The sequence below is a fragment of the Anguilla rostrata genome, chromosome 16 (genome assembly GCF_018555375.3).
Source record: "Anguilla rostrata isolate EN2019 chromosome 16, ASM1855537v3, whole genome shotgun sequence".
Classification (NCBI taxonomy): Eukaryota; Metazoa; Chordata; class Actinopteri; order Anguilliformes; family Anguillidae; genus Anguilla; species Anguilla rostrata.
This window is the reverse complement of record NC_057948.1, coordinates 22,580,104-22,586,170: the sequence shown is the minus strand read 5'-3', so window position 1 is coordinate 22,586,170 and position 6,067 is coordinate 22,580,104.

The following is a 6,067-nucleotide window of genomic DNA, read 5'->3' as shown; positions in this document are numbered from 1 at the left end:
GTTGTTCTTTTTTCTTTGTGGAACTTTTTCTCAGAGGACCAGACCATTGGTAAATAAGGAGTAGCCTACTAATTAACAGTCAAAATGATTAAGCCAAAGTCAAGCTAATTTAATCTAATAGAATAAATTTATTTTCTTGTAGTTTATTATCTTTGCTTATAAAATTATCTATCTTTAAATATAGTGCATATAATATATTGTTGGAGTTTCTACCATTGAACTTTAAAAGAAAATATTTTTACAGCTTACCAATTATGTATAAAATACTGAAATTGGTTGCAATGGAAATAATCTCATACCATCCAAGCAGATGTGCACACATTTCCAGACCAGTGAGCAGATATCATGTGGTACTAATTAAAAATCATTAATGTATGTGCGTGCATGCACATGCAACTGTTTTACGTGAGTGTGTGCATGTGTTACTCAGTCCACCACATGCTAGTGTTTCAGTGTGCAATCTTCAATGTTTTAACAGACATACCCTGAAATATTCTTGTTTTGATTTCTCCCTTAAAACAACTTTTGTCTCTAGTGATTTGTGTCACACATTTTGGTGGTGAGTAATCATTAAATGCAGTTTTTGTTCTGGCCCAATATCTTGGTGATTGTGGGAGGCTGACGTTTGGAGTGGCACATTTGCATGCAAGCATAAACCATAAGTCTCCTGGTAGTCACTTACACATTGTTCAGTAATTGCATTTGTTGAGATCATTTTTCAGAAATTACGTAATCTGTTTTAGCACAGATGTTAATGACTTCTTGCGAACTTGTGGTAAAGCAGCACCATTTTCAGTTGTGTAGCGAATCCACTTTAAAGCATTTTTCTTATTACAGAATAATATATAGAGCAGCCGTGTGCTGGTTTTATATTAAAGTAAAATGTTAGTGAATATTCAGCATTGACAACCAGTAGTTCCTCATGTATTTATTGTGGGAGGCTGGCTTGCGGTAATAGGCCGCCATGTCATGAGTAGTAAAAACAAGGCCAGGGGTACACGTAGAGCATCAATGAATTAAAATGCTAAGATGTCGACGTTAAACCATACTGTCTGTAAAAGAGTGCCTGTTAAAGGAGTCAAAATAGATTATATAAGCCATCTGCTCTTTCATTGCACAGATATAGCCTGCTACTCATTATGTTGGTACATCGGTGTTGAAAAGGACTGCTGACTTTGATGCGAGGAGCATGGGTGTGGATAGAGCTGGTGTAAACAATGTCATGTCTGCAGGCCTCTGTCCTGCTCAGCTGGGAAAGAGGCCTCGATGGTCTTCCTCGGGGACGTTCTGGCAATCAAATGGTTCGCTCCTGCCAACAAAGACCTGCCTGACATTACTTGAATGACCGCTCCCTAGGCAGAGGTGGAAAATCCCGGTTCAGAAAGTCCTCCCCAGTATTTTGTTCCAAACCTTCGGATTAGCGAATCAGCACAATTCTTCAGCCAGGAGATAGAACTAAGTAGTGAAATCAGCTGAGTTCAATTGTGGAGGAAAAAACATGGCAGAACTTTCTGGCCCCTGAGCTTTCCAACTCTGTCCTTAGGAGACATGGCATAGGGGTACCTTCTGTTCGAAAGTTTTTTTGGTGTTGGAAAATACCTTTAAAATAATTTGCACTGTGTGTGCGATGCTTCTTTTTTGCTTTCTGGCAACTTATTTTGTTTTTGGCATGTGACAGGGTATAGTGTATACATATTATCAGATATATTATACTCTGCCACAATTCACAAAAGAAAAAAATGTATCCACTCCTGTGAAGGGGAAACTGTATGTTGAGCGTTGAGCAAGTCCCATACTGTTTACACATGAAAGTAACCACATTCACAAAACATCTGCTTTTTCTGAGTTACTGTAAGATGAGGCTGAAATTTGCATTTTCATTTGCATTTTGAAGTGGTTTTTTACCCAAAGTAATTAAATGCGTGCAGAAACAACTTTTTTTAAAGATGAACTGCGAAAGACAATTTCTTCAAGGGAAAAAAAATAAAGGGCACAGAAGACTAAAAATACAACTGAAAGTAAGCTGCGACTTGTGCGGTCAGAAAGAGTATGTTGTGCGTGTGTTAGTCATCAGTAGCTTTCCAGGAACAGAATGTACCTGTCAGCTCAAAAAAAAGCATTTCCCAGCTTGTCACGCTTTCAGTTACACGCTCTTTTCCACACTGCCTCCCATTAAAGCAAGAGGCTGAGTGAGCCAGGCAGCCAAGCAGATCTCTTTATAACCCCAATGGCCTGAATGCTTATGAAAAGCAGCCTGCTGCAGTGCTTCCAGGCCATGGGGGGGTGGGGGGGGGGGGCAGCTATATACTCAAAATAAAAAAATGGGTACCAGTGGTAAATAGTTTTTTTTAATCGCGACAGCCAAAAAGGCACTTTCGCTGTCTCAGGGCAGGGGGCATATGGTTTAGCATGTTGCCATCCATCTCAGCATGTGCCAGCAGTGCTGTGATCCCTTCTGGGCATTGTATTACATAGTGGTGTGCTAGTTTCCCCCTGTGGACCTCCTGTGTCAGAGGGCCAAAACACTGTTGATGTATCCCGTATTGGTTTGTAATATGACTGGGTATTTACCGTAGTTACTTAGGTTAATATAGCCGCTAGAGAAGAGTGTCCTGACCCCTGCTCCACATTGCTGTTACTAGTATTTGTTTAAACTTTGTCACTGAGAGTTAATGTTGCAGGGAGTAAACCTATACCGAAGCTGTGTCGGACATGCTCACCCATGTGAAAACATAGTATACTTCAGTATATGTGATGTTTAATTGTATAAACTTTAATTATACTTCCAGTGTGCTGACGCACGCTGCAGTATACTTCAGATAACTATTTTTTCACATGGGCAATCAGGTCATAAATGGGAGACTATATTCTACCATGGTGCATTAGTAGGTCTAGACTTCCCGGAACTGTAATAGCTCTGATAAACCCTGAGACTGATATTGACTAAATAATTTTGTGCTGCTCAAAAGTTCTTAATGTATATGATCACAGTGCCCTTTAGAAGTTTTCGAAATTCTGTACCTTGAGAAACGTCCCCACCCCTTAAAAGGATTACCCTGTGTCTGTGGGCCCCCACCCAAATCAAATGGTTTTTTTTTTATACCGTTGTGTTTATTCTTGTCTCTTTGTGAGTATGGTAAGTATCAGCACCTAAACAGAGTTTGGCCAATTCCTGTCCTGTTTCAATCCACAAGCTCCCTCTTGTAGGAGAACTGATGAAGACTTTCCCTGATAGGTTGGAGATACCAAAGGGGATGGGGCAGGTCAGAGCCACAGCTATGAATTCTCCAGTCTGGGGCAAAATATATTGGGAGCCCCCCACCCCCCCATATATTGTGTAAGGGATTTCAGATTGGGTTCTTCTGTTGCTCGCCACTCTGGCTCAAACATCCTGCCCCCTATACAGATTTCGCAACCTTGTTTTCTAACATCCTGTTGTTGCTCCTATCGCAGCTCAGTGGAGGAAAGGGCATTGTGCATCTCACTAGAATTACAATAGTGATCTTCATTGCTGGTCCTGGTGGGCCGCGGGGTCTGTTGGTTTTTGTTGTTACTCTGCACTTAATTGATAAATTAAAGCAGTCAATTACACAGTCAACTCACATCACCTGGTTTCTTAGGTATTTAGCCAAAAACAAAAACCAGCAGACCTTGTGGCCCACCAGGACCAGCAATGAAGATCACTGACCTACACACACATCTTTCTCTCTTTCTCTCTGTTAAGTACAAATTAACATCTCATCATTAAACATCTATGTAAATGACTACTGTGTATAAATGAAAGAATATTTGTCTTTATAAGCAGTAAAAGCTGCTTGACAGCTGAAATAATTCATCCTTTTTACAGATCACAATTAAACTGGACCTACACACTTATCAATTACCATGGGATATCAACACTACAGTTCTCAAAATATGCAATCTATGACTCTGTAGAATGTTACTTTTACAAGTAAAAATCAATAAACACATTTCTAAATGGCAACCAAAGATGAATCAAAAATAGAATAGACCATTATATACAAGTTCCTCAAATAAAATGGTCTTTTAACTGAAGGTTCTTTTATTTTACTCGAGAGGGAGTGAGAGAGGGCAGCCAAAATAACACTATTTTTTAATGGTATCCCCTCAGAAACGTAAGAGCACGTAGCATGATTTACAAAGAGACGGGAAGCTCAATACAATCCAGCGTTAACAGCATCTTTGCTTGAGTGGTCTCTGCAAAGCATTGTCCTTAATGAGCTCGGTGCTGGATGTGAGGGGAATGCAGGCCAGGGGATCCAGCCAAATTAAATCCCAGGGACTGTGCGCGCTTCGCTAACCAGGCTCTTTAATTAGCCAGCACAGGCCAGCTTGGTGGCAGTCAGCACGCCGGGGTCATGTTGTTCTGACTGTCTGCAGCAGAAGACTTTTTGCCTCGCGGTGAATGTGTTGTATTGCCCTGAGATTTTTCCTGGGTGATGTCACGCAGGACTTACTGCAGCCCATTGATGCATGAGAACAATAGGGGCCACACAGGGGCCTGCATGGCGCTCTTTTGTCAGGGCCTGAGACAGAAGGTGGGCAGACCCTGAGCCTGTCAATCACTTTGTCCCAGATGACATGATGAGGTAAGCCCCACTGCCAGGAAATCTATTGTTATTTTAAAACTTCTCTTAGCTGATTTCCAACCAAGTTGTTTTCTCCTGACATAGGCCACTATACTTTAAACTAAGAAAATGTACTGAGGTTTTGAAGTGCATGTTGGTGTGGGAACACTAAATTTAGGCTAATTGATTTCCTGGTGACTTTGTCCAGTGTCTTAATAATGCTAAAGGTGTCACTCGAGGAAACAGTGGCATTGAACTTTGCTAATCCTGCTACTGAATCAGTCCATTCAATGTTGCCGTAGCTCCTTAATGGCTCCCTCAATTACACCAGCTAACTGAACTCCATAGATGAACCAGGCAGAATGGGTCTCCCCTAGTGATTGACAGTTTTCTGTTGATCTGTGCAGTTACAGAGCAGGGCCCCATTCAACATTCTGGTATCAGTCTGTTGCAATGCATTTGTTGCCCCCCCCCCCCCCCCATGATATAACTGTAGATGGTAGATGTTCTGTACCTATGAATATATTGATTCTTATCGGTCGTGATCATGCAATGTCAGTGATGTAAATGGTTTTGGATAAGTCTGCCAATTATTATTACTATTCTTATTAGTAGTAGTAGTAGTAGCAGCAGTAGAAGTAGTAGTAGTAATAATTATTGAATAATTATTGTCAGTAGTTTTATTTAACGATGCTAAAATATTTTCATCGATGAAATTAGTTATTTCATTTCATAAGTCCTGAAAGGCGTATGTATCAAAGCTGGTGATGAATACTGATTTGCTGGTCACAAGCCGTCCAGAGATACATGCCGACAGCCCACATGTCGATAGCTAATGTTTATTCCTTCAGTTTAGCCAAAGCATCGAAATAATCGTTGGGGCGGATCTATTTTTGATTAATTCGTGAATGGTGCTGTAGCTATGTTTGATCGAGGCTGGCAGAAACAGATTTTAAAGGTGACTTATTTTAAGAACTGTGCACGCTCCTTCCATGGCGACTGCCGTTGCCATTGGCAACACCTTTTATAAATGAATGGATTCAGCAAGGGAAGAAGTGACGTTTGAGTCGATTTTTGTTACATTTGAAACGTCGACGGTTTTCATGTGTCTGTGAAAAGGTTTCAAAACTGAAAACCATAGCATTATGAAATGCAATATCCAGTGATACCCGTGTTTCCATAGGCTACGTGAGAAATCTGGAACTTGCGTTTGTCCTGTCTTCTTGAAGGAGTCCATACTATGTTTTAATTTCGTTTTCATTATCACACACACATAGGAATATATGACAGAGCCATTTAAGGTTCTAAATGGTTACTGGAAGTGAGGAGGTCGTTAATTTAATCATCAGTGTGCTTTTGAGACATCCAATAATGCTTGGGGAACTGTGCAGTACTTTGTATAGGCGCGCGTGACGAAGTTGGTAATGGAGCTAGTAATGGAATTGTGTGTGTGTGTGTGTGCGCGCTTGTCGTTTTTA